At 37.5% G+C, this 23,847-nt stretch overlaps 1 protein-coding gene across 2 annotated transcripts in view; it reads right to left on the bottom strand.

Annotated features, from left to right (window-relative positions):
• Positions 1 to 23,847, bottom strand: part of LOC128211409 (tyramine receptor 1-like) — a 314,491-nt gene that overhangs the window by 238,386 nt on the left and 52,258 nt on the right. The window contains exon 1 of one of the 2 annotated variants that reach the window (XM_052916170.1): positions 20,351 to 20,478. The exons of the other annotated variant lie outside the window; for it this stretch is intronic. The gene's annotated coding sequence lies outside the window, so the exon portion shown is untranslated. Of the gene's footprint in view, positions 1 to 20,350; positions 20,479 to 23,847 lie in introns of those variants that run through there. 2 annotated transcript variants of the gene reach the window in all.

Genomic DNA, 23,847 nt, shown 5'->3' with positions numbered 1-23,847 from the left:
TATGTGTATGAACACATTGTTCTGGGTGTATTAGCACATTGTTCTGTGTGTATGAACACGTTGCTCTGTGTGCATGAACACTTTGTTCTGTGTGTATGAACACATTGCTCTGTGTGTATGAACAAATTGTTCTGTGTGTATGAAAAGAGTGTTCTATGTGAATGAACACATTGCTGTGTGTGTGTGTGTGTGTGTGAACACATTGTTCTGTGTGAATAAACTCATTGCTCTCTGTGTATGAACACATTGATCTGTGTGTATAAAAACAGTGTTTTATGTGAATGAACACATTGCTGTGTGTGTCTTAACATAGTGTTCTATGTGAATTAACTCATTGCTCTCTGTGTATCAACACATTGTTCTGTGTGAATAAACACATTGTGCTATGTTTTATGAGCACGTTGTTCTATATGTATATTTTACTGTGTGTATGTCCACACTAGTCTTTATGCTCACAATGTTCTGTGTGTATGAGCACATTGTTCTGTGCGCACGTGGACATTGATCTGTGTGTATGTACCATTGTTTGATGTGTATGAGCACATTCTTTTTTGTGTATTAGCACATTGTTCTGTGTGTATTAGCAAATTGTTCAGTGTGTATGAGCACATTGTTATTTGTGTATAAGCACATTGTTCTATGTGTAGGAGCACATTGTTCTGTGTGTATTAGCACATTGTTCTGTGTGTATTAGCACATTGTTCTGTTTGTATTAGTAAATTGTTCTGTATGTATTAGCACATTGTTCTGTTTGTATTAGCACATTGTTCTGTATGTATTAGCACATTGTTCTGTGTGTATTAGCACATTGTTCTGTGTGTATTAGCACATTGTTCTGTGTGTATTAGGAAATTGTTCTGTGTGTATGAGCACATTGTTCTGTGTGTATGAACACAATGTTTTGTGTGTATTAACAAATTGTTCTGTGTATGAGCACATTGTTCTGTGTGTATGAACTCATTGTTCTGTGTGTATGAACATATTGTTCTGCGTGAATGAACTCATTGTTCTATGTGTATGAACACATTGTTCACACGTGTTTATGAACACATTGTTCTGTGTGTATGAACACATTGCTTTGTGTGTATGAACACATTGCTCTGTGTGTATGAACACATTGCTCTGTGTGTATAAACACATTGCTCTGTGTGTATAAACACATTGCTCTGTGTGTATGAACATATTGCTCTGTGTGAATAAACATACTGTTCTGTGTGTATGGACACATTGTTCTGTGTTAATGAACACATTGTTCTAGTTGTATGAACACATTGCTACGTGTATATGAACACATTGTTCTGTGTGTATTAACACATTGTTCTGTGCGTATGAACACATTGTTCCGTGTGAATGAACAAATTGTTCTGTGTGTATTAACACATTCTTCTGTGCGTATGAACACATTGTTCCATGTATATGAACACATTGTTCTATGTGAATGAACGCATTGCTATATGTGTATGAACACATTGTTCTGTGTGTATGAATACATTGCTCTGTGTGTATGGACACATTGTTCTGTGTGTATGAACACATTTCTGTGTGTATGAATACATTGTTCTATGTGTATGAACACATTGCTCTGTGTGTATGAATACATTGTTCTATGTGTATGAACACATTGCTCTGTGTGTATGAACACACTGCTCTGTGTGTATGAACACATTGTTCTATGTGTATAAGCACATTGTTCTGGGTGTAAGAACACATTGTTCTATGTGTATGAACATATTGCTCTGTGTGTATGAATACATTGTTCTATTTGAATAAACACATCGCTCTTTGTGTATGAACACATTTTTCTGTGTGAATGAACACATTGTTCTGTGTGTATGAACACATTGTTCTATTTGAATAAACACATTGCTCTGTGTGTATGAACACATTGTTCAGTGTGAATGAACACATTGTTCTATGTATATGAACACATTGTTCTGGGTGTATTAGCACATTGTTCTGTATGTATGAACACATTGCTCTGTGTGTATGAACACTCTGTTCTGTGTGTATGAACTCATTGCTTTGTGTGTATAAACACATTGTTCTGTGTGAATAAACACATTGCACTATGTGTATGAACACATTGATCTGTGTGTATGAAAACAGTGTTCTATGTGAATGAACACATTGCTGTGTGTGTCTCAACCCATTGTTCTATGTGAATTAACTCATTGCTTTCTGTGTATCAACACTTTGTTCTGTGTGAATAAACACATTGTTCTATGTGTATATTTTACTGTGTGTATATCCACACTAGTCTGTATGCTCACATTGTTCTGTGTGTATGAACACAATGTTTTGTGTGTATTAACACATTGTTCTGTGTATGAGCACATTGTTCTGTGTGTATGAACACATTGTTCAAGGTGTATGAACTCATTGTTCTGTGTGTATGAACATATTGTTCTACGTGAATGAACTCATTTTTCTATGTGTATGAACACATTGTTCACACGTGTTTATGATCACATTGTTCTGTGTGTATGAACACATTGCTTTGTGTGTATGAACACATTGCTCTGTGTGTATGAACACATTGCTCTGTGTGTATAAACACATTGCTCTGTGTGTATAAACACATTGCTCTGTGTGTATAAACACATTGCTCTGTGTGAATAAACATACTGTTCTGTGTGTATGAACACATTGTTCTGTGTTAATGAACACATTGTTTTAGTTGTATGAACACATTGCTAAGTGTGTATGAACACATTGTTCTGTATGTATGAACACATTGTTCTGTGCGTATGAACACATTGTTTCGTGTGAATGAACAAATTATTTTGTGTGTATTAACTCATTCTTCTGTGCGTATGAACACATTGTTCCATGTATATGAACACATTGTTCTATGTGATTGAACGCATTGTTATATGTGTATGAACACATTGTTCTGTGTGTATGAACACATTGCTCTGTGTGTATGAATACATTGTTCTGTGTGTATAAGCACATTGTTCTGGGTGTATGAACACATTGTTCTATGTGTATGAACATATTGCTCTGTGTGTATGAATACATTGTTCTGTTTGTATAAGCACATTGTTCTGGGTGTATGAACACATTGTTCTATGTGTATGAACATATTGCTCTGTGTGTATGAATACATTGTTCTGTGTGTATAAGCACATTGTTCTGGGTGTATGAACACATTGTTCTATGTGTATGAACATATTGCTCTGTGTGTATGAATACATTATTCTATTTTAATAAACACATCGCTCTGTGTGTATGAACACATTGTTCTGTGTGAATGAACACATTGTTCTGTGTGTATGAACACATTGTTCTGTGTGAATAAACACATTGCTCTGTATGTATGAACACATTGTTCTGGGTGTATTAGCACATTGTTCTGTGTGTATGAACACATTGCTCTGTGTGTATGAACACTTTGTTCTGTGTGTATGAACACATTGCTCTGTGTGTATGAACACATTGTTCTGTGTGAATAAACACATTGCACTATGTGTATGAACACATTGATCTTTGCGTATAAAAACAGTGTTCTATGTGAATGAACACATTGCTGTGTGTGTCTCAACACATTGTTCTATGTGAATTAACTCATAGCTTTCTGTGTATCATCTGTGTGAATAAACACATTGTGCTATGTTTTATGAGCACGTTGTTCTATATGTATATTTTACTGTGTGTATGTCCACACTAGTCTTTATGCTCACATTGTTCTGTGTGTATGAGCACATTGTTCTGTGCGCATGTGGATATTGATCTTTGTGTATGTACCATTGTTTGATGTGTATGAGCACATTCTTCTTTGTATATTAGCACATTGTTCTGTGTGTATTAGTAAATTGTTCTGTGTTTATGAGCACATTGTTATTTGTGTATAAGCAAATTGTTCTTTGTGTATAAGCACATTGTTCTGTGTGTAGGAGCACATTGTTCTGTGTGTATTAGCACATTGTTCTGTGTGTATTAGCTCATTGTTCTGTGTGTATTAGCACATTGTTCTGTGTGTAGGAGCACATTGTTCTGTGTGTAGGAGCACATTGTTCTGTGTGTATTAGCACATTGTTCTGTGTGTATTAGCAAATTGTTCTGTGTGTAGGAGCACATTGTTCTGTGTGTATGAGGACATTGTTCTGTGTGTATTAGGAAATTGTTCTGAGTGTATTAGCAAATAGTTCTGTGTGTATGGGTACATTGTTCTGGGTATAAGCAAATTGTTCTGTGTGTATGAGCACATTGTTCTGTGTGTATTAGCACATTGTTCTGTGTGTATGAGCACATTGTTCTGTGTGTATTAGCAAATTGTTTTGTGTGTATGAGCACATTGTTCTGTGTGTATTAGCAAATTGTTCTTTGTCTATAAGCACATTGTTCTGTGTGTATTAGCACATTGTTCTGTGTGTATGAGCACATTGTTCTATGTGTAATAGCACATTGTTCTGTGTGTATGAGCACATTGTTCTGTGTGTATTAGCACATTGTTCTGTGTGTATGAGAACATTGTTCTGTGGGTATTAGCAAATTGTTTTGTGTGTATGAGCACATTGTTCTGTGTGTATTAGCACATTGTTCTGTGTGTATGAGCACATTGTTCTGTGTGTATGAGCACATTGTTTTGTGTGTATTAGCAAATTGTTCTGTGAGTTCTGCTTCAGATAATATGCTAGGAAGAAGGGCTTTTACGTTCAACTTGTACAGGTAAATCTATCAGGTAAACGCACCTTTACGCTCAAGTTGTACAGGTAATTCTATCAGGTAAACGCACCTTTACGTTCAACTTGTACAGGTAAATATATCAGGTTAACGCATCCTTACGTTCAACTTGTACAGGTATATCTATCAGGTAAACGCATCCTTACGTTCAACTTGTACAGGTATATCTATCAGGTAAACGCATCCTTACGTTCAACTTGTACAGGTATATCTATCAGGTAAACGCATCCTTACGTTCAACTTGTACAGGTATATCTATCAGGTTAACGCATCCTTACGTTCAACTTGTACAGGTATATCTATCAGGTAAACGCACCCTTACGTTCAACTTGTACAGGTAAATCTATCAGGTAAACTCACCCTTACGTTCAACTTGTACAGGTATATCTATCAGGTTAACGCATCCTTACGTTCAACTTGTACAGGTATATCTATCAGGTAAACGCACCCTTACGTTCAACTTGTACAGGTATATCTATCAGGTAAACGCACCCTTACGTTCAACTTGTACAGGTATATCTATCAGGTAAACTCACCCTTACGTTCAACTTGTACAGGTAAATCTATCAGGTAAACGCATCCTTACGTTCAACTTGTACAGGTATATCTATCAGGTAAACGCATCCTTACGTTCAACTTGTACAGGTATATCTATCAGGTAAACTCACCCTTACGTTCAACTTGTACAGGTATATCTATCAGGTAAACTCACCCTTACGTTCAACTTGTACAGGTATATCTATCAGGTAAACGCATCCTTACGTTCAACTTGTACAGGTAAATATATGAAAAGAAGTAGACTAAGTGTTTCGCAACCTAACTATACAAATACAAGAAGTGTTTCGAAACCTATCTATAGAAATAAAAGAAATGTTTAGCAACCTAACTATATAAATGCAAGAAGTGTTTCGCAACCTATCTATACAATTTCAAGAAGTGTTTCGCAACCTATCTATACAATAACAAGAAGTGTTTCGCAACCTATCTATACAATTATAAAAAGTGTTTTGCAACCTATCTATACAAATACAAGAAGTGTTTTGTAACCTATCTATACAAATACATGAATTGTTTCGCAACCGTCTTGGTATTAAACATGTTATTTAACTGTTTAGTATTTTTTCTTACATTAGAAATGGTACACGCAATCTTAAATCAATTTGGCAACGAATGGCTTTTTAGGGTAACACATTGTTCTGTGTGTATTAGCTAGGGATGCAAACGAATGGCAAAATTGATATTCGAATATTCGATAATTCTTCCAATCTAATATTCGAATATTCGATTACCAAAATGAATATTTCAGAAGTTGTAGTAAACTATAAACATTCGCTACACTTATAGCCGGCACAAGCGACGGACGCTGATTTTTCCAAAAAAATATCCTCTGAAATCCCCCCTTTACAGAAAATAAATCCAACAAAATATTCTGAACAAACAAAATCCAAAATTTATTTCAAATCATATTTGTAAACAATGCCATAATCGCAAATTCCCAGTTGAATGTCGTGATGCACCAACGGAAGGTTGTTCTGTAGGACGCGCAGACTCGTTTAGGGATTGATCTCTACTAAATATAACTATGGAAAATCCAAACCTACTGGGGAATAAGTTCCATAATAAAACTCAAATAACCCTGATTTTTTTTCTCATATGAAACGTGGACAAGAATCCATTGTACAATAATGTCATAAAACGCTATTCTATACAGTTACATTTCAAAGCACGAAAGTTATACTGATACATGGAAAATATTTTAGAGCACATGACTAGCACATTGTACTGTGTGTATGTATGTGAGTACATTTACTGTGTGTCTGTATGCGAGTACATTGTACTGTGTGTCTGTATGCGAGTACATTGTAGTGTGTGTCTGTATGCGAGTACATTGTACTGTATGTCTGTATGCGAGAACATTTTACTGTGTGTCTGTATGCGAGTACAGTTTACTGTGTGTCTGTATGCGAGTACATTTTACTGTGTGTCTGTATGCGAGTACATTGTACTGTGTGTCTGTATGCGAGTACATTGTACTGTGTGTCTGTATGCGAGTGCACAGTACTGTGTGTCCGTATGCGAGTACATTGTACAGTGTGTCTTTATGCGAGTGCATTGTATTGTGTGTCTGTATGCGAGTACATTTTACTGTGTTTATGTATGCGCGTACATTTTACTGTATGTCTGTATGCGAGTACATTGTGCTGTGTGTCTGTTTGCGAGTACATTGTACTGTGTGTCCGTATGCGAGTACATTGTACTGTGTGTCTGTATGCGAGTGCATAGTACTGTGTGTCCGTATGCGAGTACATTGTACAGTGTGTCTTTATGCGAGTGCATTGTATTGTGTGTCTGTATGCGAGTACATTGTACTGTGTGTCTGTATGCGAGTGCATAGTACTGTGTGTCTGTATGCGAGTACATTGTTCCGTTTGTCTGTATGCGAGTACATTGTACTGTGTGTCTGTATGCGAGTACATTGTACTGTGTTCCTGTATGCGAGTACATTGTTCCATGTGTCTGTATGCGAGTACATGGTTCCGTTTGTCTGTATGCGAGTACATTTACTGTGTGTCTGTATGCGAGTACATTGTAGTGTGTGTCTGTATGTGAGTACATTGTACTGTGTGTCTGAATGCGAGTACATTGTACTGTGTGTCTGTATGCGAGTACATTGTACTGTGTGTCTGTATGTGGGTACATTGTACCGTGTGTCTGTATGCGAGTACATTGTTCGCTGTGTATGTATGTGAGTACATTGTACTGTGTGTCTGTATGTGGGTACATTGTACTGTGTGTCTGTATGCGAGTACATTGTACTGTGTGTCTGTATGCGAGTTCATTGTACTGTGTGTCTGTATGCGAGTACATTGTACTGTGTGTCTGTATGCGAGTACATTGTACTGTGTGTCTGTATGTGAGTACATTGTTCCGTGTGTCTGTATGCGAGTACATTGTACTGTGTGTCTGTATGCGAGTACATTGTACTGTGTGTCTGTATGTGAGTACATTGTACTGTGTGTCTGTATGCGAGTACATGGTTCCGTTTGTCTGTATGCGAGTACATTTACTGTGTGTCTGTATGCGAGTACATTGTAGTGTGTGTCTGTATGTGAGTACATTGTACTGTGTGTCTGAATGCGAGTACACTGTACTGTGTGTCTGTATGCGAGTACATTGTACTGTGTGTCTGTATGTGGGTACATTGTACCGTGTGTCTGTATGCGAGTACATTGTTCGCTGTGTATGTATGTGAGTACATTGTACTGTGTGTCTGTATGTGGGTACATTGTACTGTGTGTCTGTATGCGAGTACATTGTACTGTGTGTCTGTATGCGAGTACATTGTACTGTGTGTCTGTATGCGAGTACATTGTACTGTGTGTCTGTATGCGAGTACATTGTACTGTGTGTCTGTATGTGAGTACATTGTTCCGTGTGTCTGTATGCGAGTACATTGTACTGTGTGTCTGTATGCGAGTACATTGTACTGTGTGTCTGTATGTGAGTACATTGTACTGTGTGTCTGTATGTGAGTACATTGTTCCGTGTGTCTGTATGCGAGTACATTGTTCTGTGTGTATGTACGTGAGTACATTGTAATGTGTGTCTGTATGCGAGTATATTGTACTGTGTGTATGTATGTGAGTACATTGTCCCGTGTGTCTGTATGCGAGTACATTGTAGTGTGTGTATGTATGTGAGTACATTGTAATGTGTGTCTGTATGCGAGTATATTGTACTGTGTGTATGTATGTGAGTACATTGTCCCGTGTGTCTGTATGTGAGTACATTGTAGTGTGTGTATGTATGTGAGTACATTGTACTGTGTGTATGTATGTGAGTACATTGTAGTGTGTGTCTGTATGCGAGTACATTGTAGTGTGTGTATGTATGTGAGTACATTGTACTGTGTGTATGTATGTGAGTACATTGTAGTGTGTGTCTGTATGCGAGTACATTGTACTGTGTGTCTGTATGTGAGTACATTGTAGTGTGTGTCTGTATGTGAGTACATTGTTCTGTGTGTCTGTATGCGAGTACATTGTAGTGTGTGTCTGTATGCGAGTACATTGTAGTGTGTGTATGAATGTGAGTATATTATACTGTATGTATGTATGTGAGTGCATTGTTCTGTGTGTCTGTATGCGAGTACATTGTAGTGTGTGTCCGTATGCGAGTACATTGTAGTGTGTGTCTGAATGCGAGTACATTGTTCTCTGTGTCTGTATGCGAGTACATTGTACTGTATGTATGTATGTGAGTACATTGTAGTGTGTGTATGAATGTGAGTATATTATACTGTGTGTCTGAATGCGAGTTCATTGTTCTCTGTGTCTGTATGCGAGTACATTGTACTGTATGTATGTATGTGTGTGTGTGTGCGTGCGTGCGTGCGTGCGTGCGTGCGTGCGTGCGTGCGTGCGTACGTACGTACGTATGTACACTGATCTGAGCGTATGTATGTGAACTCGTCATACTGTAAATTTGGTTGTGGAAAAAAATGGTAATATAGGTCAGAGGGAATATATATGTCAGTTTGTCGAATAATTCAAGTCTAAAATATAAAGAATCATTTTTCGATTGTTAATCGTTTGGAAATCTATGGCATATATAACAATCAATCACTTATGACTTTTAGTATTCACAATACTAAAAAGATACAACAAAATAAACGAGCTTCTTTAACTAGTTATTAACTAACAATCACTTCTAGTACAAATGCCAATAAAACCATTCAGTTACAAAAGCAGGACAATTATTTTCAAAGAGAATAAATAAAGAGAAATCCAATAGCAATAGAGTCTTAGTGTGCTGATATTCTATTTTATCACGTATCAAAATGCGATATTGTTCGCTGTGTTTGCAGCTAGGACTGTTGTTGATGCTCCTGATCAGCCATAAGCATTAGCCTATCACTGCCAAAGCGCTAATTCTGACCATCTGGATCTGATGCCTTGTAATTTATTGGCATCCATGTAGTGCTGTTTTTGGATGTTGGGTTTTGCACAAACATTTTCATTCATGGCAACACCGCTGCTTTTATGTTGCAGAGGAACGCTCTGTCAAAATGTAGATTACTGCAGTTATTTGTTTAAATGCACATTTTAAAATCAAACTTAGTCTATGAACGTTTTCATGAAGTTTTTTTACTAGCGTTAATTATGAAATACATCGTATTGTTGGTGTAGCGAATAAAAGATCAAATGCACACAAGTTATTACAACATTACATAAATCACTCTCATCGGTACGCTGTTACGCGAGAGTGTGGTCTTGTGTTGTGGGGGAAACTGGAGAACCCGGAGGAAACCCACTTGTCCGGCTTAGCCTACTTACCACCATCCAAACTCATAACACGTCAACCATGTATTATTCGTGAATATTTGTGAATACCATGCCTGTTTTATAATTAAGACCACATTTAATAAGAATATTTTTTTAATAAAATGCATAAACAAGTATTTCTACGTATTCTAGTATCAAATTACTCAATATCATTATTGAATAAGTATACATGTTAATCAATCAATAAAAACTTTGAAAGTTTGACTTAAGCTTTATAGGAAGGGCGACTTTTACTAAATATTTGGTAAACGGTCGTCGGTATGAAATCCCAACGTTTTTACAAAATAAGAATATAACCATCACGCTGTGTAACTTATCATTCTCCTACTGACAGTCGTCTAAATTCCTAGAATTAAGAAACGATATTTCAATTCTGCTATTGTCGAGTGAATACAATTGATCAAGTTCATGAAGAGTAGCTTCAATGCTTCAAGAAAGTATTGATTTTTTATTATTCAGTTTTCTGACGCCATGTCTTTCTCCATCTATATCTTTGTCTGAAAGTTTCTCAAGTGGCTAATGAGTTCAATAGGATTGTTCAATTCATGCAATGGTACAAATGCTATCACTTAGTAGAGAAATAGTCTGGGTAATGACAATTTCGCAGCCAAGAACTTTTCTGTTCAAAGCATATGAAATTGTTAATATTAACCGTTATTTTCTAAAGCCTATAAAAATGAACAACACTTTTAAGTGACAACGCCCGCTAGCACCGGCTAAATCGGCGTTGCCTAGACCTTTCCTATGACAGACAGTTTAACCTTTTGACAAATATATTTTAAAGCCATGTTCACTACACGCTGAAAATACGATATATGCCAAAATATTTTCATTTCAAAACAATCCATTTTTTTTCTGAGAACTTAACAACTTTGTTCCCTACATTTCTCTGCAGGTACATTAGGGATATATCTATGTTTATATAGTATTCGTGCTGGTTTTTGTTACTTAACCACCTAAGCACGTAGTGCTCAATGTTATCTTTTCAAATCGCCTACCCTCAAGCATCCGCTAGGTGAAACCGCCAGGCCCAGACCCTTGATATTCTGTTTGCATCGTCATATATATAGTGGTCCTCTATTCACGTGGTTGAAATCTTGGCCCTGAGGTAAAAACTGTCCCCATCCCGGGGGTCACTAGTTTCTTATAGATTAGCACAACATTCACTTTTGAATGTCCGATGTCCAATGTCATGCCAGCACAACATTCGTTTTTTAATGTACAATGTCCAATGTCGTGCCAGCGCAACATTCGATTTTGAATGTCCAATGTCCAATGTCGTGCCAGCACAACATTCGATTTTGAATGTCCAATGTCCAATGACGTGCTGGCACGACTTTCACTTTTGAATGTCCAATGTCAAATGTCGTGCCAGCACAACATTCGATTTTGAATGTCCAATGTCGTGCTGGCACGACTTTCGTTTTTGAATGTCCAATGTCCAATGTCGTGCCAGCACAACATTCGATTTTGAATGTCCAATGTCCAATGTCGTGCAGGCGCGACTTTCGTTTTTGAATGTCCAATGTCCAATGTCGTGCCAGCACAACATTCGATTTTGAATGTACAATGTCGTGCCAGCACAACATTCGATTTTGAATGTCCAATGTCGTGCCAGCACGACTTTCACTTTTGAATGTCCAATGTCGTGCCAGCACGACTTTCACTTTTGAATGTCCAATGTCCAATGTCGTGCCAGCACAACATTCGATTTTGAATGTCCAATGTCCAATGTCGTGCTAGCACAACATTCGATTTTGAATGTCCAATGTCCAATGTCGTGCTAGCACAACATTCGATTTTGAATGTCCAATGTCCAATGTCGTGCCAGCACGACTTTCACTTTTGAATGTCCAATGTTCAATGTCGTGCCAGCACGACTTTCACTTTTGAATGTCCAATGTCCAATGTCGTATGTTAAGCTAACTTCACACAGCTTTATAAACAAGTGATGTTGGATTCTCCTGTCCAAGACCAATAATTAGACTTATGAAATAAGAATACTTGTATGGGAAGACATTTAGTACATAATACCGCTAGTTCTAACAACTTATCACGTCCCTGCTGCAGGAAAGGTTTATGTCCACACTTAAGATCTTTCACTGCGAACCCGACATAAAAAGCGCCAATAAAAGGGGACATTTCTACAAATGGTTCGTACAACATGAATCCAACCAGTCATATACGTGTGCAAAACACTTTCATTGTTCAGTTTAAATTGGCGCCATAATTGCGTCGAGTCTTACCAAGTAATTGAAATGTAGTGTTCAACACAAACAGTATCGATTGCGCTTTGATCGGAACCATAAAAGACAGATACCACAAAATAACATTTCCTACCTGTAAATTATTCAGATGCTGATTTCGTAGAAAAGGCAAGTAACTTACTAGGGGAAATTATCATTTCACACGATTACATTTCGCAATAATTATTCATTGCATCCCGTTACGTCGTGAAAGTTTCGCACCGGTAAGATGCTATGAAACAACTCAATATAAACTACGTAATAACCAGAACTGCGGCGTATAATTATTAATATTAATTATGTTTAAATTGTCACATGCCATGTTTTGTTTCCAAACATATTGTTGTGACGATGAGTTTTTTATGCTTAAGTCGAATATATGTTCTGTTTTGTTCTGGTCGGTAAAAACACGTACAAGAACAGTTAGAGTCCAGCTCTTATTCAGATAATTGGTCAACATGTTTCTTTTTTCCAAGGAGACAGCAGTATACTTGAATTTTTCAAATACATTATGTTAAGTTTAAATCAGCAGTAAGCCGTTATTTTTTTAATCAGATGAACTGGTGTATATAAACAGTGGATGATCCACTTAGTGGGTAGTTTACTCACTTGTGTGTAGTCCACTAAACTAGTGCCATTTTAGCATAAACTTCACGCATACGACAACCATATATTTCCTTAACATTCAGTTCAAACCCATTTAATTTTAACAATAAAAATGTATGTAGCGTTTCTCCTAAGAAAATTCAGTCACCTTGGCGTGACCGGCGCGGCCGGAAGTGGCCGTCCAAGAGTCACAGACGTACCTCCGACCCCTCAGCGTAGGAACATAGGCCCTGCAACGGATAGAGACTTAAACACTACTAAAGGAACTGCACCCCACACCAACTAGCGGTGCGCCGGGGCTGGACTATCCGCACTGTCATGGAATATTAATGGCTTGACTAGTAATAAATTGAATGATAATATTGATTTCCTTTGAAAAATGTATGTAAAATATGATATGGAAATAAAATTGAAAATTTGTTCGCCTCGAACAAAATTGGTGTTCGTCCTAGCGAAACGGCTTCTTACGTCTGTAAGAGAACGTTTTAGAAGAAAAACTCGTTCTGTATCTATTAGATATTAGTATTTTTCAATGCCCTATATGTATAAATGTATCTTAATATTGCCCTCAACCTACGTATTCCCTATATGTATAAATGTATCTTAATATTGCCCTCAACCTATGTATTCCCTATACGTATAAATGTATCTTAATATTGCCCTCAACCTATGTATTCCCTATATGTATAAATGTATCTTAATATTGCCCTCAACCTATGTATTCCCTATATGTATAAATGTATCTTAATATTGCCCTCAACCTATGTATTCCCTATATGTATAAATGTATCTTAATATTGCCCACAACCTATGTATTCCCTATATGTATAAATGTATCTCAATATTGCCCTCAACCTATGTATTCCCTATATGTATAAATGTATCTCAATATTGCCCTCAACCTATGTATTCCCTATATGTATAAATGTATCTTAATATTGCCCTCAACCTATGTATTCCCTATATGTATAAATGTATCTTAATATTGCCCTCAACCTATGTATTCCCTATATGTATAAATGTATCTTAATATTGCCCACAACCTATGTATTCCCTATATGTATAAATGTATCTTAATATTGCCCTCAACCTATGTATTCCCTATATGTATAAATGTATCTTAATATTGCCCTCAACCTACGTATTCCCTATATGTATAAATGTATCTTAATATTGCCCTCAACCTACGTATTCCCTATATGTATAAATGTATCTTAATATTGCCCTCAACCTATGTATTCCCTATATGTATAAATGTATCTTAATATTGCCCTCAACCTATGTATTCCCTATACGTATAAATGTATCTTAATATTGCCCACAACCTATGTATTCCCTATACGTATAAATGTATCTTTATATTGCCCTCAACCTACGTATTCCCTATACGTATAAATGTATCTTAATATTGCCCACAACCTATGTATTCCCTATATGTATAAATGTATCTTAATATTGCCCACAACCTATGTATTCCCCATATGTATAAATGTATCTTAATATTGCCCTCAACCTATGTATTCCCTATACGTATAAATGTATCTTAATATTGCCCTCAACCTACGTATTCCCTATATGTATAAATGTATCTTAATATTGCCCGCAACCAATGTATTCCCCATATGTATAAATGTATCTTAATATTGCCCACAACCTATGTATTCCCTATATGTATAAATGTATCTTAATATTGCCCACAACCTATGTATTCCCCATATGTATAAATGTATCTTAATATTGCCTTCAACCTATGTATTCCCTATATGTATAAATGTATCTTAATATTGCCCACAACCTATGTATTCCCTATATGTATAAATGTATCTTAATATTGCCCACAACCTATGTATTCCCTATATGTATAAATGTATCTTAATATTGCCCACAACCTATGTATTCCCTATACGTATAAATGTATCTTAATATTGCCCTCAACCTATGTATTCCCTATATGTATAAATGTATCTTAATATTGCCCACAACCTATGTATTCCCTATATGTATAAATGTATAAATGTATCTTAATATTGTCCACAACCTATGTATTCCCCATATGTATAAATGTATCTTAATATTGCCCTCAACCTATGTATTCCCTATATGTATAAATGTATCTTAATATTGCCCACAACCTATGTATTCCCTATATGTACAAATGTATCTTAATATTGCCCTCAACCTACGTATTCCCTATATGTATAAATGTATCTTAATATTGCCCTCAACCTATGTATTCCCTATATGTATAAATGTATCTTAATATTGCCCTCAACCTACGTATTCCCTATACGTATAAATGTATCTTAATATTGCCCACAACCTATGTATTCCCCATATGTATAAATGTATCTTAATATTGCCCTCAACCTATGTATTCCCTATATGTATAAATGTATCTTAATATTGCCCACAACCTATGTATTCCCCATATGTATAAATGTATCTTAATATTGCCCTCAACCTACGTATTCCCTATATGTATAAATGTATCTTAATATTGCCCTCAACCTATGTATTCCCCATATGTATAAATGTATCTTAATATTGCCCTCAACCTATGTATTCCCTATATTTATAAATGTATCTTAATATTGCCCACAACCTATGTATTCCCCATATGTATAAATGTATCTTAATATTGCCCTCAACCTATGTATTCCCTATATGTATAAATGTATCTTAATATTGCCCACAACCTATGTATTCCCTATATGTATAAATGTATCTTAATATTGCCCTCAACCTATGTATTCCCTATATGTATAAATGTATCTTAATATTGCCCTCAACCTATGTATTCCCTATATGTATAAATGTATCTTAATATTGCCCACAACCTACGTATTCCCTGTACGTATAAATGTATCTTAATATTGCCCACAACCTATGTATTCCCCATATGTATAAATGTATCTTAATATTGCCCACAACCTACGTATTCCCTATACATATAAATGTATCTTAATATTGCCCACAACCTATGTATTCCCTATACGTATAAATGTATCTTAATATTGCCCACAACCTATGTATTCCCTATACGTATAAATGTATCTTAATATTGCCCTCAACCTACGTATTCCCTATACGTATAAATGTATCTTAATATTCCCTATACGTATAAATGTATCTTAATATTGCCCTCAACCTACGTATTCCCTATACGTATAAATGTATCTTAATATTGCCCTCAACCTACGTATTCCCTATACGTATAAATGTATCTTAATATTGCCCTCAACCTACGTATTCCCTATACGTATAAATGTATCTTAATATTGCCCTCAACCTACGTATTCCCTATACGTATAAATGTATCTTAATATTGCCCTCAACCTACGTATTGCCCTCAACCTATGTATTCCCTATACGTATAAATGTATCTTAATATTGCCCACAACCTATGTATTCCCTATACGTATAAATGTATCTTAATATTGCCCTCAACCTACGTTTTCCCTATACGTATAAATGTATCTTAATATTGCCCTCAACCTACGTATTCCCTATACGTATAAATGTATCTTAATATTGCCCTCAACCTACGTATTCCCTATACGTATAAATGTATCTTAATATTGCCCTCAACCTACGTATTCCCTATACGTATAAATGTATCTTAATATTGCCCTCAACCTACGTATTCCCTATACGTATAAATGTATCTTAATATTGCCCTCAACCTACGTATTCCCTATATGTATAAATGTATCTTAATATTGCCCTCAACCTACGTATTCCCTATACGTATAAATGTATCTTAATATTGCCCTCAACCTACGTATTCCCTATACGTATAAATGTATCTTAATATTGCCCTCAACCTATGTATTCCCTATACGTATAAATGTATCTTAATATTGCCCTCAACCTATGTATTCCCTATACGTATAAATGTATCTCAATATTGCCCTCAACCTACGTATTCCCTATATGTATAAATGTATCTCAATATTGCCCTCAACCTACGTATTCCCTATATGTATAAATGTATCTTAATATAACCCTCAACCTATGTATTCCCTATAAGTATAAATGTATCTTAATATAACCCTCAACCTATGTATTGCCTATATGTATAAATGTATCTTAATATAACCCTCAACCTATGTATTCCCTATATGTATAAATGTATCTCAATATTGCCCTCAACCTATGTATTCCCTATATGTATAAATGTATCTTAATATAACCCTCAACCTATGTATTCCCTATATGTATAAAGGTATCTTAATATTGCCCACAACATATGTATTCCCTATATGTATAAATGTATCTTAATATTGCCCTCAACCTACGTCCCTGACGGACAAAATGGACAGATGTATATTAATGGTTTAAAAATATGCATATGCAACATGCTCAAGACTCTTGGCTGAAACTACTGAGAAAAACTGAGAATTATTAACTACTATCAATACAGTTTTAACAAACCACTTGTTGCTTCGTCATTACACTATGTTTGCTTAAAAGAAACAATAATTGCTTGTTTAAATATGCGAATGTGTTAACATCATATAACGATGGATAATTGAAAACACATGTATAACCATGTTTACTAAGCAGATCTTAAACGTCAGCAACACAATTGCGTTTTCCATTTCGCAATCATTAACGGGCATGTCGTATATTTCCTTAAGTATAACATTGTCAGTACTTGCGACTCTATACCAATATTTTATAATTTTAATATAACGTAATACAAACAATGGATAAATCTTAATTCTCCATATACTGCACTGTTACATGTATTTATACGTACATTTAGAATACCTTTACAAAATTTAAAACGGATTCTTTTAATTTCTTTAGATTTTTCAAGACCTCAAATCTCAGACCATTAACTTAAAGATTTCATTCATAGATTTAATGAAATATTATACTTTCATTTAAAGCATTTTGGTTTGATATCCTACGCCAAATGAGCATTTAATTGCATCTCCATAACGATCCGAAAAGAAACTTTTTTTCGGTTTATACGGGTCAATTGTCCTGTCCGAAACCGATGACACAGATTCCATTTCTAACCGATAGTTTTTAGGCTGTATGCCGCTAGGCCTGCAGACTTTAATAACCGTATTTCGGAAATCGCATCGGCAGATCGACATAACATTTTTAACTTTTGGCGAATTTATGCGCGCACGGGCGTATCAACCAAATCGCTGTTAAAATGGCGGTGGTCGACGACGAAATTTACACTACCAGTCTGCCCTAACTGCTCTTGTGGAGCTACAGTTCTGGATGAGTCACGTGGTGAAAGTAGCGCCGTAACGAGTAAGCATACTATGTTGTGCAGTTAAACAGTACGATGCAATAAAAACTAGTTAGTTAACCCGGCCGCGAGTTCCAAAATGTAAACACCTATACATAAAACTATTTATTTTGATTCAGCACGCGTTCATTTGAAACTACATGTATATGTGTATACTGCTTTTTTCCGTATATTAATCGTTGATATTGAAATAATTGCGTTTTCTATTATTTTAATTGCGTAAACAACGCAAAACGCTGCTTATTGGCACTATTTTCAACCACCACACATATTTCATGAACATTCATTACAGCACTACTTTAGCAAGCTACTCATGCAGAACGCAGCTTCGGAGCTGAACGAGCAGAATTGTAGTGTACACAATGTTGTTGACCACCGCAATTCTAACGATGCTGGGGTTGATACGCCCGTGCGCGTATTAATTCGTCAATGTTTAAAATGCCATGTCGATCTGCCGGTGGTAGACTCTGGTTATGGTTACAAAAGAATATCGTACTGTGTAACCAGCTATTTAGTTGCGGGAGTATAACGCGCCTTCACACGCGTACATCAAAGCGGTGTTGTTTTTTCAACAAAAACGTTAATGATATCTTGACCTTTGAAGTTTAACACATCTAAAATAAATCAGAATGATCCAATTAAGTTGGCGTATGATATTGTTGACTTTAATGGGAAATGTTTTGGATTCAAAACTGTATTTAAGTTTTTTAGCAAGTTTACAAGACTTCCCCCATGCACATGTATTCAAATGCTGCGTATTTACTTTACTCGTGAAGTAAGCAAGGTCCAATAGCGTTTATCCAATGAAAGTTATTGCATGGCGCACATCCATTATCTTCGTCTAATTACAGGTGCTATAACGATCTTTCTTGTAACCACCACATATACAATTAAGACTTATATTACACTGATACCATATGTAGAAGAGACGTTTGTTCATTATTGACAATGAAATATAGTTAATTTGAGATGGAATCAATGATAATATTGATTTTTGTTTTATTGTTTTATATTCGTAAATACATACTGGGAAAGAGATGTTGGTACGATCCCTTTTCAGAAACTGATTTTTAAACAACTGTACAATTGATGCTAGCTTTAACTAACAGTTATATAAATTTATTATTTTATAAACGAGTTGCAATTTAAGTATTCAAATTTTATATTTTATGCCAGTCAATTGTAACCACGGGGACTCTTTGAATTTCGGTCCAGGCAGTCCCAGGTAAAATCCCCGCCCTGCGGAGACGAATCCCTGCCAAATGCCCCCGCACCCCGGGGACAGGGGACATCATAGGTAAGGCCCATTACCCGCTGTTTTCAGCGAAAACAAAACTGCGCTTCATTCACTTGACACTGCGGGGCCTACTGGAAAGTAAAACACGGCCCATTTCCCCCGCTCTCCCAATAAAAATCCGGACCTGGGTGGCCGTGGTTACAATTGACTGGTGCATTGTACTAAGGTTTATGAACTCAACACTCGGGGTAAATTGACTCTATCTGGTGGTTTTGGTTTCGGCAAATACCAATCTATTGCCATTAATTATTCACAATACTATTATCACAAGACACGAACAGAAACAGTAAGTGTTCAGCTTATATAACACATACACCGACAACAACCGTAGTTTTGATTATACCAGTGTTACCCCCTTGCCATTCCGCACCCCGTCCTGGCCGTATGTATGTGTTTGTTTTAGTGCATCCGTGTTGAAACACTTGTTAGGTCACACCCAGTTCCCATAGTTTTGAGTGCAAGTATCCGTATGTATTTATTAGCTAGACCACATTCCGTCCACGCAGTATTTGGTGATTGCATCTACTCCCTAGATAGACCACACTCCTTCAGTGTGCGTGTTGACTTTGAAAGTACCGCAATAAAGCATTGGCCACGGTCTTCAGCGTAATGAATAAACCAGCCGAAAAAATGGCATATAACAGGTAGTTCTTCAACATTCAGGTTAGTTAATATACTGGACGAAATACGATCAAGGAAAGACTGATAGAGATGAACAGCACATCGGAATTTCATTCGACTTGTAAAAAAAGCTTTTAATAACATTACATTTAATTTATTTGATAAGTTCCAAGTATTTAATTAATATTGATTAGAATCAAATATCAAATGTATTGTCATCAACTATCAAAATTAGACAAAGAGAAAAGACTTAATTAAGTAAAAAAAAAAAGTTTACCTTCGTCACAATTAATGAGGAATATTCCAATAAAAATGCCGACTGGAATTCCAGTTTTGTGTTAAACGAGAATCACAGCACTTTACACTGAAAGAGGCACTGATAACAATGGAATCATTGGCTATCAACGTCTAACTCTATAATTAACTACATAGCTTATTTAGGTGTTAAGGACGGCGTTATGGAATTCCAACCTTTTCACTCTCACAAAATGAAGATAACACCACCACCACGCGGCGTAACTTAACTGTATCCTACTGAAAGTCGTCTAAATTCCTAGAATTAAGGAACGATATTTCAATTCTGCTATTGTCGAGTGAATACAATTAATTAAGTCCATGAAGAGTAGCTTCCTAGCTTCTAGAGAGTATTGATTTTATTATTATTCACTTTCGTAACAATTCGCGCCATGTCTTTCTCCATCAGTGTCTTTGTCTGTAAGTTTTTGAAGTGCCTAATGAGTTCAATGTTATTAATCATTTCAGTCAATGGTACTAATGTTATCACTTAGTAGACAAATAGTGTTACTTTTACCCTATTGTCAGATTTGTGGATACACGAAAATCAGTTTGGACGACTTAAAGTGGGTAGTGCCTATTGGATAGCCGATCTACTCTACTGTTGAAAAAAATGTTTTGTTCTATATATAGCTACTAGTTCAACAATGAGCGTGTTGCAAGACAAGTGACGAATATAATTTGAAGCTTAAAAAAAGATCAACGACCTCTAGCACTTGTAAATGCAGCATACCTGCTGATAAAGCGTACCTCCTAATGTGGCGATCCTGCTATTTCGCCGTACCTGGTCATAAAGTGTACCTGCTAATGGGGCGTACCTGCTCATTTGGTGTACCTGCTTATGTGGCGTACCTGCTCATTTGGTGTACCTGCTAATGGGGCGTACCTGCTCATTTGGTGTACCTGTTTATGTTGCGTACCTGCTCATTTGGTGTACCTGCTAATGGGGCGTACCTGCTCATTTGGTGTACCTGCTCATTCGGTGTACATGCTAATGGGGAGTACCTGCTCATTTGGTGTACCTGCTTATGTGGCGTACCTGCTCATTTGGTGAACCTGCTAATGGGGCGTACCTGCTCATTTGGTGTACCTGCTCATTTAGTGTACCTGCTAATGGGGTGTACCTGCTCATTTGGTGTACCTGCTTATGTGGCGTACCTGCTCATTTGGTGAACCTGCTAATGGGGCGTACCTGCTCATTTGGTGTACCTGCTAATGGGGCGTAACTGCTTGTGTGGCGTACCTGCTCATTTGGTGTACCTGCTCATTTGGTGTACCTGCTAATGGGGTGTACCTGCTTATGTGGCGTACCTGCTCATTTGGTGTACCTGCTAATGGGGCGTACCTGCTCATTTGGCGTACCTGCTCATTTGGTGTACCTGCTTATGTGGCGTACCTGCTCATTTGGTGTACCTGCTTATGGGGCGTACATGCTCATTTGGTGTACCTGCTCATTTGGTGTACCTGCTAATGGGGTGTACCTGCTCATTTGGTGTACCTGCTAATGGGGCGTACCTGCTCATTTGGTGTACCTGCTAATGGGGCGTACCTGCTTGTGTGGCGTCCCTGCTCATTTGGTGTACCTGCTCATTTGGTGTACCTGCTAATGGGGTGTACCTGCTCATTTGGTGTACCTGCTCATATGGTGTACCTGCTAATGGGGCGTACCTGCTCATTTGGCGTACCTGCTCATTTGGTGTACCTGCTTATGGGGCGTACCTGCTCATTTGGTGTACCTGCTTATGGGGCGAACCTGCTCACTTGGTGTACCTGCTAATGGGGCGTACCTGCTCATTTGGTGTACCTGCTTATGGGGCGAACCTACTCATTTGGTGTACCTGCTTATGGGGCGAACCTGCTCACTTGGTGTACCTGCTTATGGGGCGTACCTGCTCATTTGGTGTACCTGCTTATGGGGCGAACCTGCTCACTTGGTGTACCTGCTAATGGGGCGTACCTGCTCATTTGGTGTACCTGCTTATGGGGCGAACCTGCTCACTTGGTGTACCTGCTAATGGGGCGTACCTGCTTATGTGGCGTACCTGCTCATTTGGTGTACCTGCTTATGGGGCGTACCTGCTCATTTGGTGTACCTGCTTATGTGGCGAACCTGCTCACTTGGTGTACCTGCTAATGGGGCGTACCTGCTCATTTGGTGTACCTGCTTATGGGGCGAACCTGCTCATTTGGTGTACCTGCTAATGGGGTGTACCTGCTCATTTGGTGTACCTGCTTATGGGGCGAACCTACTCATTTGGTGTACCTGCTAATGGGGCGTACCTGCTCATTTGGTGTACCTGCTTATGTGGCGTACCTGCTCATTTGGTGTACCTGCTAATGGGGCGTACCTGCTCATTTGGTGTACCTGCAAATGGGGCGTACCTGCTCATTTAGTGTACCTGCTAATGGGGCGTACCTGCTCATTTAGTGTACCTGCAAATGGGGCGATCCTACTCATTTGGTGTACCTGCTAATGGGGTGTACCTGCTCATTTAGTGTACCTGCAAATGGGGCGTACCTGCTCATTTGGTGTACCTGCTTATGGGGCGAACCTGCTCATTTGGTGTACCTGCTAATGGGGTGTACCTGCTCATTTGGTGTACCTGCTAATAGGGTGTACCTGCTCATTTGGTGTACCTGCTTATGGGGCGTACCTGCTCATTTGGTGTACCTGCTTATGGGGCGAACCTGCTTATGCAGCATTCCTACTAATGCGGCGTACCTGCTATTTCTCCTTACCTTATCGTGAATTGTACCTGCCAGTGCAGCGTAGCTGTTAATTCAGCGTACATACTGCTGATGAGATATACCTGACTATGCGGTGCACCTGCTAATGCGGTGTATTAACTAATGCGGTGTATCTGCTGATGAGATGTACCAGATTTTGCGGTGAATCTGCTAATGCGGTGTACCTACTAATGCGGTGTATCTGCTGATGAGATGTACCTGATTTTGCGGTGAATCTGCTAATGCGGTGTACCTATTAATGCGGTGTATCTGCTGATAAGATGTACCTGATTTTGCGGTGTACCTACTAATGCGGTGTACCTACTAATGCGGTGTATCTAATGATGCGGTGTACCTTCTAATGCGGTGTACCTTCTGATGAGATGTACCTGATTATGCGGTATACCTGCTATTTCGGCCTACCTGCTAATGCGGTGTACCTTCTGATGCGATGTACCTGATTATGCGGTATACCTGCTATTTCGGCCTACCTGCTAATGCGGTGTACCTGATAAAGTTTAGTTGCTTCTACGTCCTTTAACAAGGATCATTTGACTAAAATATTTTCAAGGCCCAATATTGTTCACTTCTGGGACCATCATGTGTATCAGGAGATAGTGTAGTGGAGGTGTTAAGGTATGGGTCTTGTTCGTGTTGATTATAGCCTGTTACAGAAATCTTCCATTGGCTAATCTCTTGCGATACTTCATCTTTTAAACAGTAAAACATACAGTTTTTAAAAAAAAAGAGTAA

Source organism: Mya arenaria, chromosome 12, assembly GCF_026914265.1.
Source record: "Mya arenaria isolate MELC-2E11 chromosome 12, ASM2691426v1".
Taxonomy (NCBI): domain Eukaryota; kingdom Metazoa; phylum Mollusca; class Bivalvia; order Myida; family Myidae; genus Mya; species Mya arenaria.
The sequence above is the reverse complement of the archived record's forward strand: the minus strand, read 5'-3'. Positions and strand labels throughout refer to the sequence as shown.